This window comes from Platichthys flesus, chromosome 5 (assembly GCF_949316205.1).
Source record: "Platichthys flesus chromosome 5, fPlaFle2.1, whole genome shotgun sequence".
Lineage (NCBI taxonomy): Eukaryota > Metazoa > Chordata > Actinopteri > Pleuronectiformes > Pleuronectidae > Platichthys > Platichthys flesus.
This window is the reverse complement of record NC_084949.1, coordinates 5,455,720-5,472,247: the sequence shown is the minus strand read 5'-3', so window position 1 is coordinate 5,472,247 and position 16,528 is coordinate 5,455,720.

The window sequence follows — 16,528 nt, the reverse complement described above, 5'->3', positions numbered from 1 at the left end:
TTACTCCGGGTAGGAAATGAGTCCTTAGCCCAAGTGAAGGAGTTCAAGTACCTTGGGGTCTTGTTCGCGAGTGAGGGTACTATGGAGCGTGAGATTGGCCGGAGAATCAGAGCAGCGGGGGCGGTATTGCGTTCGCTTTACCGCACCGTTGTAACGAAAAGAGAGCTGAGCCGCAAGGCAAAGCTCTCGATCTACCGGTCGATCTTTGTTCCTATCCTCACCTATGGTCATGAGGGCTGGGTGATGACCGAAAGGACGAGATCACGGGTACAAGCGGCCGAGATGAGTTTTCTCAGAAGGGTGGCTGGCGTCTCCCTTAGGGATAGGGTGAGAAGCTCAGCCATCCGTGAGGAACTCGGATTAGAGCCGCTGCTCCTTTACTTAGAAAGGAGTCAGCTGAGGTGGTTCGGGCATCTGGTAAGGATGCCCACTGGGCGCCTTCCTTGGGAGGTGTTTCAGGCACGGCACGTCCAGTGGGGAGGAGACCTCGGGGAAGACCCAGGACTAGGTGGAGAGATTATATCTCAACACTGGCCTGGGAACGCCTCGGGATCCCCCCGTCAGAGTTGGTCAATGTGGCCCAGGAAAGGGAAGTCTGGGGCCCCCTGCTTGAGCTGCTCCCCCCGCGACCCGACCCCGGATAAGCGGATGAAAATGAGATGAGATGAGATGAGAGCATATCAGCACAACAACACTGTGTTTGCATCTTTTGGCCTAGAAGGAAATATGCTTATATATTGAGTCTTGTTCGGTTTCTTACTCAGTCACTTCCTCTTTTCCTCTTCTTCCAACAATGTCCCAATTTTCTTTGGTGCCTCTGCCATGATGTCCACTAGACAATGATGAGTTACTTATAGCTAGCTACTAGCTCCGACCTTGGTTGTTGGTGGGTGGCATTTGTTTTAAAGTATATCCTTAAGTTCTAGCACGGTGTGTTGCGGTGGTTTGTGTACTATCACAATTATTTTTCTCACAATTCACAATTATCTCAAGTGCATTCAAACCCGCTTGGCTGTGATCACCCTGAACGACTAGAAGACTTGTAGGTAAAACACTTTTAGATACGTTTATAGACAGGACCGTTTTCAATCCAGTCACGCTCTGGGATACAGTGGTTATAGTCATTCAACACCATGCAGCTAATGGTGGGTGATGGATAAAAGGGACCTGGCCCCTCAATCTTAGGGGCCCTACATGCATCTGTTGTCTTTGTGGAAACCTTTGTGGTTTCTAAATGTCACCTCTTTAAGCAATGACATAAATAGTCTTGGTTTTTTTAGCTCATCAAACATGTCTGATTTAGGTTCACCTGACAAGTCATCCACCATAAAGAAGGTATGAGAGTTGTCTTATTCAGTTGAAGGTATAACAAGAGATATATATACTTTATCTTTATTTGATATTAATGGGGAACAAGGAAAAACTCCGCTTTACATTTCCAAATCAATTACTTCCCACAAGTTGTATCAAAAATAACCTGTGGTTTTAACCCTAGCCCTTATTGTGAAAGTAAAAGACAAACATGGTATTCTTCAATTTTGTTTAATTTGAATAAAAGCCATTACTGGTTTCAAAATGTTCCAACAAGTCCTCTAAATTAAACAACAACCCACCTACATCATTGTCCATGCCCTTTAGAATAATACAGCTTCTTATCTGATGCATCAGCGGGATAATATCAATATAATTTGTCTGTGCCTTCAAAAATCGAATGTTCCACATCAATAAAAGAACAACTGTTTGGTTAGTTTAGGTGCAAAACAATTTGTTAGGTTTTAGTAAGATCGTGGTTTGTGTTTAAATTACAGAATCCACAAAAAGATGGCGAAATAGGATGAACAAGAAAACAGCCATAGTAACAACATTGTACAAAATCTATTCAAAATAGTTAGCCCTAGAGCTAACCTCACACTCTATAAAGAGCAAAAATTTATATTTTTTGTTGAATTTTATTTGTAGCAATATTAACCAAGTGAATCAAATAGCTTATTAACTGAGCTGAATGGATTTTATTAATGTTGATAATGGATTTTATCAAGTTTTAAGTGTGCAGCTTTTGCCATTCTGTCAACAATTTGTTGATGTGTGTAACTCAGACATATCTGTCAGATATTAGTTTTATTCAACTCGGAATTACAAGTGCAGAGATTGACACATCAGATCTCAGCTCTTGGCTGTTAAGATAAAATTTTGTTTCAAGTTGTCTAAATTAGGGTACCTTTTAGGACAATGCTTTTTTGGTTGGTTCAGTAAAATTACGAGGAGGCATCTTAATGGCAGTAGAGCAGGATCTCCGTCGGGAAGAAATTGCCATCAACTTCTTTTCACTTCCGTTAATGCACTAACTCCTAACTTCGACAGCCACTAGAGGGCTCTTTCCTTTGAATATACTGTAATGTTAACTTATTGCACATGGACCAATGTCACAGTTTTTTTCTCAATATGAGAGGAACACAAAAAGAACAAAAGTTTCTAAAATATCAGTGCTGCATCTTACACTCTTTCATTAATTCTATGGAAAATCTGTTTGATATGTGAAATGAATGCTGATTCTACAGTATGTGTGTGTGTGTGTGTGTTTGCGGTGCAGGTATTACTCTTGTTGTGGGGACCTGGATCTGCTTTAACAGTCACATTTTGGGGACTTGTCTTACTTCTGGGGACAAAAGGTAGTTAGCCATAGCATTGGCAAGCAGTAGTTATAGTTAAGGTTAAAGTAAATCTTTACGAATTGAATGTAAGTCATTGTTATGTCCTCTGAAGTCATGAAAAGATTTGTGTGTGTGTGTGTGTGTGTGCGTGTGTGTGCGTGTGTGAGATTGTGTTTGTGCTCCCTCAGCAGAGTGTGTGCGAGTGAGATGAGATTCAGGCATGGAGAATAGAACAAGGGAGAAGGGGGGAAAGGGGAGAGGGGAGGGGGGAGGTGAAGGGGAGGAAGCATGTATGGTGGAGATCATAACCCAACACTGTAGCCTCTCAAGGCTGCCCGCAAAGCCTGGAGGGGACTTTTACTGGAACAGGATTGATAGTAAAATAACTATTTATGTTTAGGATATATGACACTACATATTATATAAAGATAAATGGCTATATTTTGAAGTTATGAATATATGAATTAATATGTTTAAACACCAGTCAGGCAATAGTGAGCCCGATTTACTTGTCTACGGCTACATGAAAGTCCACGTCAACTCAAAAAACTTGCATCATGAGTTGAAACTGACATTAGAGTTGATCATATTTCTGCTCAAATCCACACTGATCCTACTTATCTTTGTGTAGAAATGTCAATGCACCAACATTTTCTGTTGCATGTTTCTTTTGTACAAGACGGCCAAGATATATTAGACAACATCTGCTCCTTGCTCTTCCTTTTTTGGAGGAAAGAAGATGGAAAGAAAAAAAACATGATAATGGAAACAATATGCCATTATATCCTCACAGAGTAATCTGCCCCTGCAAAACTCCTTCTCATTGATCCTGACAAAGATCAGACTGTAGACTGCATTTAAAGATCAACAGCACATCTCCACTTCCTCCCACTATATAGAAATGAGACCACAATCTCCAGTATATGGGCACTGCCATTTTATTCCACTGAAATCATTTGGAGCTAGAGTCTGCTCTCTTACTCCTAAATGTGAGTGATCTGTATCTCCTACCTGGGGGTAAGTGGCTGTCTCGGCTGTGTGATACTGTTTAGTGTGTGGTGCCCTAGGCTTTGACATACAGTTTCTGTCTCCTCTGCCGTAACCTGAACCATCTCCTCATTATGAATCAGAAGAAAATTAAATTAATATATCAGCAGGTAGCAGCTTTTTGAAAGTGTCTCATCTCACATTCTCTCCTGAGGAAAAGAGGAACAACTGTTTCAGAAACAACCAGCAAATCAGTGAAAAGAGGAACAAGTTTTTCAATGTTATAATTGTCACACAAACATGTTTTTCATATTATATATTGTATTTATTACGTAAAATACTGAAGATGAATGATTATAGAGTATTAATGACCAGTAGGGTGGGGGATTGAACACAACATTTTTGTTACTTTCCCTCTTTCTTTGTTTAAACTTGGCCCTTGCTCCTTCACTCAGTCTCTCCTGTCATCCCTTTGGCCCTGCCTCCTCACAAAACCAAAACACAAGATGGATTGCCCCAGCAGAAAGGGGGTCAAAGTTTATGCTCCACTAAAGTCCAGAGAAAACGAAGACCTCAAGATACACACACACACACACACACAAACACACACACACACACACACACACACACACTGTAGTTTGTCGTTCAAACCAAAAAGGTTCAGCGTGGAGTTGACCTACAATGGCTGTGAATGAAAAATTGCAGAAATTGTTTGAGGTGGAGCAGGCTTCCCTCTTGTGGTTACTGCTGAGCACTGCAGACAATGACAGCCAAAGGACTCAGAAAATCCATCATGTTTCAACTTTTGAGTCGCCTGCACTGACAAACACAGCAATGAAGAAAACCTCTGTTTGCTCTCAATAAAATCTGTCCCCTAAGTTTGTACGAATCACAGCAGAATGTGCTGTTGTGATCTGGGTTTGGGTTTCTCTGTGCAGGTTATATCCTTGTGGTTCTTCATACTATGTCGGCCATTGAAAAACTGATCTGAGATCAGCATCAGTGCTCAGAGAGTCTCTGTACGGCCTGCAGAGGGAAGGTTTGGATTACTAGCAAACTGTGTGTCCCTTCTCTGTGATATTGTTAAAATAACCGGTGAATCCTGTGCAAACACAGGCACACAAATGACCATAAGCACAGACAATCACATGTGATCAAGCAAACAGCAAAGAGCACAAATTTCTGATTCCTGGGAACTATAATTTCACAGGACCTGAGGTGGACAGAGAACATCACCTCCATCATCAAGAAGGAACAGCAGAGGATGTTCCTCCTGCGGCAACTGAAGAAATTTAACATGCCGTGGAAAGTGATGGTTGAGTTCTACACAGCCATCATTGAGTCCATCCTCACCTCATCCATCACAGTCTGGTTTGCTGCCTCCATTGGTAAGGACAAGGGCAGACTACAGCAGATCATCCAGTCAGCTCAGAAGGTCATCGGCTGTGACCTACCTGCTCTCCTAGACCTGTTCCACTCCAGGAGCAGTAGGAGAGCACTCAAGATCATTGCTGATCCTTCCCATCCCGGTCACCACCTATTCCAGAGACTCCCATCCGGAAAAAGGTTCCGGGCTATCAGGACTAAAACCTTGCGCCATCTGAACAGTTTTTTCCCAATGGCAGTGGGGTTCACAAACAAGCCCCCTGCATCACACTGACTCTGCATCACACTGACTCTGCCCCCCCCCCCGCACATAATTTATAATTTATAATTTATATATTTTTGGCATTAACACCAATCTCTGCACCTTAGCACCGCACGTGCCCATAACTCTGTTACTGTATATATTTTGTTCTATATTGTTGCTTTTATATTGTGTTTTTATGTTGAGTGCACCAACGAACGACACCAAAGCAATTTCCTGTATGTGCAAACATACCTGACAAATAAAATAATTCTGATTCTGATTCTGATTCTGATTCTGAAATGCACCAAAGATTGAACCTGTGTTGTCATTGTCTGCAGTGTTCAGCAGTAACCATCAGGGGGCAGCCTGCTCCAACCAATGAGCGCAGTATTTCATTCACAGCCATTGTAGGTCAACTCTGCACTGAAGCCTTTCGGTTTGAACATTAAACTACAGTGTGTGTGTGTGTGTGTGTGTGTGTGTGTGTGTATGTGTGTGTGTGTGTGTCTGTGTGTGTGTGTGTGTGTGTGTGTCTTTAATGCCCTCGTTTTCACTTGAATTTACTGGAGTATAACCTTTGACCCCTGATAGTTCTTCTGCTGGGTCAGTCCGTCTTATGTTTTGGTCCAGCTGTCACCATGGTGACCAATTCCCATGACGACACAATAACCTGAGGCACCAGACAGGTAGGGCAGTAAACGTGATTATGTGAATTATTCAGGGAGCAGGTTTGTGGGGAGGCAGGGCCAAAGGGATGACAGGAGACAGAGTGAAGGAGCAGGGGCAAAGTTAAAACAGAGAAAGAGGGAAAGTAGCAAAGGCAAGAAAATCGAAACACCACTGAGCGACTCTGGGAGGTTAAAAGAAGACAAGAGCAAACCAAGCTGGAGGAAGACAAGGGGAGTCAGAACATGCAGGCTGCCGTAGATGAGGATGATGGGACATTCACTTACATCTCTCTGACAGACTACACATGTAAAACCTCAAGGGACGATTCATTAATTATTTTTCGCCACTTAGCACTTATAAAGTCGCCCTCGTTCTCTACAGTAAAGATATCTCATGTTCTAATCAATCTCATAATTTGAATGTACTTTTTGCTGTTGTCAGCCACAGCACACATGACAGATGGTTAAAGTATGTGACTTTGCAGCCAGAAAAGCAGAGTGGTTATGTGGGTGCATGGTTATTAAGTTCCAGCTTGTCACAGGCACAAATATGTTAACTTATCACTAACTGATCTATACACCTTATTTTCACGGCAATCGTTTTTTTTTTCTCTGATGTTATTGTCTTGGAGGGATGCTCAAATTCCGTTTTGAACAGAGTAATGTTGTGCTGCAGTGATTATTAGTGTTTATTAGTCTCATCTCATTTTCATTTTCATCCGCTTATCCAGGGTCGGGTCGCGGGGGGAGCAGCTCAAGAAGGGGGCCCCAGACTTCCCTTTCCCGGGCCACATTGACCAACTCTGACGGGGGGATCCCGAGGCATTCCCAGGCCAGTGTTGAGATATAATCTCTCCACCTAGTCCTGGGTCTTCCCCGAGGTCTCCTCCCCACTGGACGTGCCTGAAACACCTCCCAAGGAAGGCGCCCAGTGGGCATCCTTACCAGATGCCCGAACCACCTCAGCTGACTCCTTTCTAAGTAAAGGAGCAGCGGCTCTAATCCGAGTTCCTCACGGATGGCTGAGCTTCTCACCCTATCCCTAAGGGAGACGCCAGCCACCCTTCTGAGAAAACTCATCTCGGCAGCTTGTACCCGTGATCTCGTCCTTTCGGTCATCACCCAGCCCTCATGACCATAGGTGAGGATAGGAACGAAGATCGACTGGTAGATCGAGAGCTTTGCCTTGCGGCTCAGCTCTCTTTTCGTTACAACGGTGTGGTAAAGCGAACGCAATACCGCCCCCGCTGCTCTGATTCTCCGGCCAATCTCACGCTCCATAGTAACCTCACTCGCGAACAAGACCCCAAGGTACTTGAACTCCTTCACTTGGGCTAAGGACTCATTTCCTACCCGGAGTAAGCAATCCATTGGTTTCCTGCTAAGAGTCATGGCCTCAGATTTAGCGGTGCTGATCCTCATCCCAGCCGCTTCACACTCGGCCGCCAGCCGATCCAGTGAGTGCTGAAGGTCACAGGACGATGATCCAATGAGGACCACGTCATCTGCAAAAAGCAGTGACGAGATCCTCAGACCACCGAACTGCAACCCCTCCCCACCACGACTACGCCTCGATATCCTGCCCATGTATATCACAAACAGGATTGGGGACAAGGCGCAGCCCTGGCGGAGACCAGCATCCACTGAGAACGAAACTGACTGGCTGCCGAGGACGCGAACACAGCTCTCGCTTTGGGAGTACAGGGATTGGATGGCCCTGAGGATAGACCCCCTTACCCCATACTCCCGCAGCACCTCCCACAGTTTCTCCCGGGGGACCCGGTCATACGCCTTCTCCAGATCCACAAAACACATGTAGACCGGATGGGCATACTCCCAGGCCCCCTCCAGGATCCTTGCGAGAGTGAAGAGCTGGTCCGTAGTTCCACGTCCGGGGCGAAAAACCGCATTGTTCCTCTACAATCTGAGGTTCGACGATCGGCCGAACCCTCCTTTCCAGCACCTTGGAGTAGACTTTACCAGGGAGGCTGAGAAGTGTGATGCCCCGGTAATTGGCACACACTCTCTGGTCCCCCTTTTTGAACAGGGAAACCACCACCCCGGTTTGCCACTCCTTTGGCACTGTACCCGACTCCCACGCGATGTTGAATAGGCGTGTCAACCATGACAGCCCCTCAACACCCAGAGCCTTTAGCATTTCTGGCCGGATCTCATCAATCCCTGGGGCCTTGCCACTGCGGAGATGTTTGACCACCTCAGTGACCTCCACCAGGGAAATTGACGATGAAACACCATCAACCTCGAGCTCTTCCTCCAACATAGCGGGCGTGTTATTCGGATTCAGGAGTTCCTCAAAGTGTTCTGTCCAACGTCCGACAACCTCCTCAGTTGAGATCAACAGAGTCCCATCCTTACTGTACACAGCTTGGATGGTTCCCCGTTTCCCCCTCCTGAGGTGCCGGATAGTCTTCCAGAAACACTTTGGTGCCGACCGAAAGTCCTTCTCCATGGCCTCTCCGAACTTCTCCCACACCCGCTGCTTAGCCTCCGATACGGCAGCAGCTGCAGCCCTTCGGGCCTGTCGGTACCCTGCAACCGAGTCAGGAGTCCTCCAGGATATCATATCCCGGAAGGCCTCCTTCTTCAATCGGACGGCTTCCCTGACCACCGGTGTCCACCACGGTGTCTGAGGGTTACCGCCCCTTGAGGAGCCTAAGACCCTGAGGCCACAGCTAGCCGCCGCAGCTTCAGCAATGGAGGCTTTGAACACCGCCCACTCCGGCTCAATGCCCCCAACCTCCACAGGAATGCCAGAAAAACTCCACCGGAGGTGTGAGTTGAAGATACCTAGGACGGGGGCCTCCTCCAGGCGTTCCCAGTTCACCCGCACTACTCGTTTGGGCTTACCAGGTCTATCCGGAAATTTCCCCCACTCCCTGATCCAACTCACAACCAGATGGTGGTCGGTTGACAGTTCCGCCCCTCTCTTTACCCGAGTGTCCAAAACATGCGGCCTCAGATCAGATGACACGATCACAAAATCGATCATTGATCTTCGGCCTAGGGACCTCTGGTACCAGGTACACTTATGAGCACCCTTATGTTCGAACATGGTGTTTGTTATGGACAATCCATGGCTAGCACAGAAGTTCAATAACAAACGACCGCTCGGGTTCAGATCAGGGAGGCCGTTCCTCCCCACCACGCCTCTCCAGGTGTCTCCATCGTTGCCCACGTGGGCGTTGAAGTCACCCAGCAGAAGTACGGAGTCCCCTACTGGAGCCCCATACAGGTCTCCATTCAGGGTCTCCAAGAAGGCCGAGTACTCTGAACTGCTGTTTGGTGCATATGCACAAACAACAGTCAGAGTTTTCCCCCCTTCAACCCTTAGGCGCAGGGAGGCGACCCTCTCATCTATTGGGGTAAACTCCAACACCGCAGCGCTAAGCTGGGGATTTATGAGTATCCCCACACCCGCCCGGCGCCTCACGCCCTTGGCAACTCCGGAGAAGAAAAAAGTCCAACCCTTATCCAGGAGTACGGTACCAGAGCTGAGACTGTGCGTGGAGGTAAGCCCCACCAGATCTAACTGATAGCGCTCCACCTCCCTCACAAGCTCCGGTTCCTTTCCCCACAGAGAGGTGACGTTCCACGTCCCCAGAGCCAGCTTCTGCCGCCCGGGTCTGGTCCGTCGAGACCCCTGACCTTCGCTGCCACCCATGTGGCTGCACACCCGACCCCAACGGGTCTTCCCACAGGTGGTGGGCCCATGAGATGTAGAGAGGGAGGGTGCCACGTAGTTTGTTCGGGCTATGCCCGACCGGGCTCCGTGGCAAACCCGGCCACCAGACGCTCGCCATCGAGCCCTCCGTCTGGGCCTAGCTCCAGACGGGGGCCCCGGGCTTCCTCCGGGCTGGGTCCCATCTCCTCTTGTATCGATATTCATTGAGGGTTTTTGAACCATTCTTAGTCTGGCCCCTCACCTGAGACCACTCTGCCATGAGAGACCCTACCAGGAGCACAAGGCTCCAGACAACACAGCCCTCAGGTTCACAGGGACACGCAAACCTCTCAGCCACGATAAGGTGACGGTTCCAGGAGAGGATGTTTATTAGTCATGTTACCTCAAAGAAATTCATCAAACTGTTTTCATTTCACCGATTTTAGTCAAGATTTGTAAATGTCAGTTTGTCAGTTTGTCAGATTCTCTGTGTCTGATCACAGAAGTGAAACATTACTCTGTCCATAACAGAATTTTTGCTTCCCACCCTGACCAGGATGTCAAAGGAAAATGACCGCCAAGCGAACATGGTCAATTGAGCCATCACAAATTAAGTTCACAGGTAATCAACAAACATAGTTGAGAGATTTGCTGCCCAGACTGGCAGGAATCGTGACAATGGGAAGTCTTATTTTAAGCATATAAGTCAGCAAAAAGTCTATCAATAATCAGAATGAACCCTTCATGCTGGAGGAGCTCAAATTAACACGTTAACGCAAGCATCTTGGATGGGGATTAGTGGTTTAGAATCAGGAGCATTAGATTTTATTAAATTGCATTATGAAATGTGGGTTGAGCCGGAGGACCCAAATTTTCAGAGTCATCTACCACAATCAAGAATATGGTGTCAGCAAGTAAGACCAAAAGTTTTTGGGGAGAATTAAGCTTTAAGAAATTCTAAAATAATGTACTCCTCAATAGTAAAGACGACAAACTGTGGAACAAATAGCTTCATTAAAGACTCATTAACTCAAGACTCATGCCGCGGAGAGGCACAGAGAGGGCGTTCCACGTTGGAGAAGGCGGTCCTGTCTGTCCGTGTCCGTCAAAACGGAGAAGCATACATTGGCCTTAAAGGCCAATGTATGCTACTCCGAGTCCGTTGCGGACTGACGGACGGACGGAGCGGACGGACCCTTTTTGATTTATAGTTCTACGAGCCTTTTTGTTGTGAAAACAATTCACCGCCAGAACAGTAGATGGCGCAACTGAAGTCGAGCTTAGAGAAGCCTACCTCATGAGGTATATAGAAGAAGTCCACGCTGGTTTATTTACGTCCTCCCGGCTCCTCACACACAGTGAACGATGGCAGCTAACAGAAAAAGGATGTTGATGACGCGACAGTTTTTGCTGAAATAAAGTGACACCCAGCGGGTCATAATGCTTATGTTATCGTGTCTTAACGCAGCGGTTCCCCGGTCTTGTTTCCAAACTGCGTTGCTAATTCAACAGCTGCAACAGCTTGAAGCTACACAGAGGCAGCTAGCTTCCCCCCAGCTTCCACACACAGTCAGCAGGGACACCCGATACTAACTACTACTATTATTGTGATGTAGGGAATGGAACAGCAAGTTTCCATTCCGAAATGCAGCTCTCCTTTTTCTAACTACACGTCGAAATGGCGGAGAGCCCACGGATAGCCCTTGGCTGTGATTGGTCCACTAACGCCAGGATTTCGGACCCTTTTAATTTGCATGGCTTCATGCTGTCATTTGCCAGCACCTCGGCACACAAAACACACTGAGGACGTTGCTCAGTCATGCCAGTGACGGGGAAATCAAACTGCGAATGGCTCTTGTCATATTTGCAAAGCTTTGGCTTCTTCGCAACTGGCGCATCGGTTGCCTGACTTTTACAAATCAGAAACCTGTCCATGGTTGTGTTTGTTTGCTGATACAGTGTGTGTGATGTTAATAAAGTTGTAATTGCAACGTCGTGTTCTTGTGAGTGTGTTTGTATGTGTGGCTGTGAGCGACTTGCACATGAATAATGAATAAGGCTTTGCTAGGCAATGGTTCCTAACAAAACGAACAGTACACAATGTAGACAGGGACAGCACAGTATAGTATTCAAGTGTTGGTGTTTTATTTGTTGCAACAAGGTGGATGATTGAAGATGTAAGTTAAAGTTAAAGTTAAAGTTAAAGTAGCTTTATTGTCAATTTCTTACATGTTCAGAACATACAAGGAATCGATACAACGTTTCCCACTCTCCCACAGTGAGACATATAAAGTGCACAGGCACAACAGAAGACACAAGACATTTCCTAATACTAAGTAAACATACAGAATATTTTAAGTACAGCAGCATACGGTTCTCTAAAAGTGTAAACGTAGTGATTTAAGTGATAAAGTGCAAACAGTACAAGAGACAGTTTGTTGCAGAAGTAAACATACAGAATTTTTTAAGTACAGCAGCATAAGGTTCTCTAAAAGTGTAAACGTAGTGATTTAAGTGATAAAGTGCAAACAGTACTAGAGACAGTTTGTTGCAGAAGTAAACATATAGAATTTTTGTACAGCAGCATAAGTTTCTCTAAAAGTGTAAACGTAGTGATTTAAGTCATAAAGTGCAAACAGTACAAGAAGTACAAGAGACAGTTTGTTGCAGAGTCCTGAGTGTTTTTAGTTTTTTGGGGGGGATTTAAGCCTCCAGTCAGACTAGAGGTATGGCTGGGGGGAGTGAGGGGAGAGAATTTAGCTTCCTGACAGCTTGGTGTACGAAACTATTTCCGAGTCTGGTGGTGCAGCAACGGAGGCTCCTGTACCTTCTTCCAGAGGGTAGGCGGCTGAACAGACCGTGTGCGGGGTGGCTGGTGTCGCTCACAATCGAGGTGGCTTTCCGGGTGAGGCGGGTGGAGTAGGTGTCTTGCACGGAAGGGAGTGGGGCACCAATGATCTTACCAGCTGTGTTGACTATGCGTTGCAGTCTCTTCCTGCTGTGTGCAGTGCAGCTACTGCCCCACACAGTGATGCAGCTGGACAGGATGCTTTCAATGGTGCCCCGGTAGAATGTTTTCAGGATGGGTATGGGAGCTCTCGCTTTCTTGAGTTTGCGGAGGAAGTAGAGCCGCAGCTGGGCTTTCTTCACCAGTGATGCAGAGTTGGTGGCCCAGGAGAGGTCCTCGCTGATGTGCACCCCCAGGAATTTGGTGCTGCTCACTCGCTCCACAGCAGCACCATCGATGGTCAGTGGGGGGTGCTCAGTGAGGCTTTTCCTGAAGTCGACCACCATCTCCTTTGTCTTGCTGACATTCAGCAGAAGGTTGTGGTTTCTGCACCAGGTGGTCAAGAGGTTGACCTCCTTCCTGTAGTGGGTCTCATCACCTAACACCTAAAAGTAGGTGTTAAGGAGAAAAGGGCTAGTGGCAGTTGGAAGAAGTTAGCTAGCTAGAAGGCTAGCTCTTGGGGATATGACTTTCTAAAAAGACTGTAGAGGAGTGAGTCTTTAAAAAGACTGTTATAAAGCAATGAATATCTGAATAATAGAGGAAAAAAGGGCAATCACACAAACTCTGCATGGTGTCGTCTCAGTGAGGGTGAGCGATGTCCATGCCTGCAGTTAAATTTATACTCGGAAGCTTACATGCAACTTGCGTTCAAATGGTAACACTCCTCTTTTTATTGGTGGATCAGGAACTAAACATTTTTTGATTTGTTTGTGTCAGTCCAGCCCCTTGCATCTAGCCACTGCGGGAGCTTTCGCTAACCAGTGACAGGTCGTCATCGTTTTTTTTCACCTCTGACATCGGCGCGCCCCCCACTTTCAGAACCACTGAGCTAGGGAGTATAAGGATCTATCATCCTTCAGGTGGCAGCTGTTGATGTTTAAATCCTTGCAGATTTGAAGATCAAATTGTTTATCATTAGGCCTTTTATTATCATTCTTGGCAGAGGAGCTGTCAAAGATGTTCAACTTTACGTGTTTTGCGAGCTCACAGTAGTAGTTGTATCTAGCCTCTGTGCTTGTGTAAAGGTTAGTTGCATTCACAATCCAACAAACGAATAGATCTTTTTCAGGCAGCTCAAATTCCTCATCTATTTGCTTCTCTACGGTAAGTTGCCAGCGAGAAGGGATGTTTGCGTCCCGCCTGAGTTTAAGGTTAAATTAAAAAAGGCCTCGATGCCTGGTATCTTGCGTGTGCTGGTGGGTGGGTTTTAACAACTGACGTGTTGGTATGCCTCGTCACCCCTTATGGGGGAGGGGGACATCTTGGAGATGGAAAAGACCTATAGTCAGCGCCGCTGCTCCCATAACGCATACTACGCGCTGTGCGTAGGGCGCCAAGTCCTTAGGGGGCACCAAAAAATAGGCAACTGAAAAATCATCATAGTTATAATAATTAAGTAGGCGAGCATTTGGTTGTATCATAGGTCCGGCCTCAGCCGACAAAGGACACAAGACCAGGTCATGCGCTCGGGACAGCACACCCATTTATTCTCCGTTCATTTTACAACTTCACTCATCACAGAACCCACTTCCTTTAAAACCCCCTTTCAAAATAAGATTCACTACCAACAACCCGCTTAGAACAGGAAATACAAATCAACCCTCAACAATAATGTCATTAATTAAAATAACTTTCAATTATAATGCCTATTTTATTTTAGTACAGAAATATTAGGCACCTTTTAGGCCTGTATATCACAAAACAGGCAGAACAAGAGATATATTTAATTGCTCAAAAAAGGTTACGATGGTGCCCCCCCAAAAAAATAATCATAAAGGAGTTATGCTAAGGGCACCAAAATGGCTAGCAGCGGCACTGCCTATAGTCCATTAAAAACAGCACTATGACCCCAGCCAGCACAATGGTCATTTTATGCAAGGCCCGCAAAAAAGAAGAAGTGGAAACGAGAGCCATTTTGAAACTGCCAGAAAAGAAGAAAGCATAATCACAACTCACTGTCAACACATTTCTTAGTTATATTGTTGACATCATGACAATTATTAATATTACACATAACACAAGTCATCACACCACACATGAGAGTTCAGGAAAATCATGTTTCAGTAAATAATATGATAATTTTCCTCATAATATGTTGTAAAAAATAATAACAATATCCATATCAATAATATTACTGCTTAGGACATGTTCGCGTTAGCTTCAGGCTTGACCATGATATAATAAAGTGGGATTCACAACAGTACATTAATTATTATCTATATATCATGTAAAAGCAACTCTTAAACAACCGTGACAGAGAATGATCACAGGCGGGGCGACTACCACTTGGATTGTCTATAGTTTATAAATTAATTTACACAGGCACGTGCACAGAAATTTTGGGGGGAAGGGGCTCAAACCCCCCAGAAAAGGGCACCCATCGCCAAAATTATTTATGAAATTAAAAATAATAATAATGAATAAATTAAAAACACAATATTCACAGTACAACTGTGAACTGAACTTGGGTCTGGGCAGTTTCAACGGTAATGTGCATTAATATTATATTATCCTGGTGTAAGTGCAAAACTCATTTCATCTTATAATTGTCAAAGCAAATAAATGAATAACAGGCAAAAACAGTGAGTGAGACTGATATACCTCTATTCCCACTCCTACGACTACTCCCCTTTCTTGGAATCTGTAACTGTCCTACCCTCTCTTCCAACCGCACCCATGTGTAAAAAAATCAATCTTGCCGAAACGATATTAAAATTTTTTTTGATTGCAGCGTGAAAGACTCTCTTTGTGTTTGTTAAATGTGTCTAGTTTTTTGTGAATTATCTTATCCTTTAATATGGATAATGCTGAGGTTAGATTTGGGTACTCTTTTACACTACACATAAAATTTGTATTTTCACTAAAATATTACAATAAAGAGGTTACTGCTTACCTCGGGTCCCAGTTAGAGTATTTAGATTTAGTTTTGTCGCCTTAAATTCTTTGATTACGTTGAATTATGCTCTGTTAAATTAGTAGTGTTGTATTTTGGAATATTTTTTGATTTGGCACCAACTATTGCTCCTTTGCTCAATTCGAGCTTGAGTATTTATCACCATTTCACTATCGCCAATCTTGTAAGTACAGGTAATATATAACAAAATAAATACAAAACGCCGACAATGGAGGAAAAAAATAGTTTTTATAAATGAAACACTGGTGTAGTTGTCAAAAGCATTGTTCTTTATAACAAGGTAAAACTTAAGAAATCTAGAGCAGTCAGACCATATGCACTCAGGAGTTAAATTTTGTATAAAATGGGAACCAAAAACATTAATGTAAAAACACAAACATCACTCAACTGTGATATTAAAACGAAATTAGAAAACCTAAACAGCCATGAAGCTAATTTGGTTAAGGGGCGTAAAGTCATGATCAATCCCTTCCTTTTAACCTCGTAATTCCGGTTCCATTATTGGGCCACAACCATCTTCAAACTTTGATATCAAATACACACCTGTAAAGTTCTGTGACTGCATCGTTCACGGTTTCTATCGAGATGAAAAAATCTGTCCACCTAGAGATAGCAATATAAACACCTGGGGACTTGCACACATACTCACAAAGGGAAAACAATACCAGTGTTGTTTTTGCAGCTGGTAATACTATGAAAATATGTGTTTTAGGCCACCCTTTCATACACAGACAAAGAAAACAGTGTCACATATAAAAAAAAATTACATAGCACATACTGATTGTGGAATTATTTTTGACACAGACAGCAACTCCAGTCAGCGGTTTGCGCATTTTGAAGCTGGGCTGTGTCCATCTGGAGGCACTGGGCATGAAACCACCGGCTACATCTGTCACACTGAATCTGTAAAAATGCAAATTAACCACCTTTACTAAAGACAGAGGTTCATTGCTTAGTAATCATTTAAATGTTTCACTACACTAGCA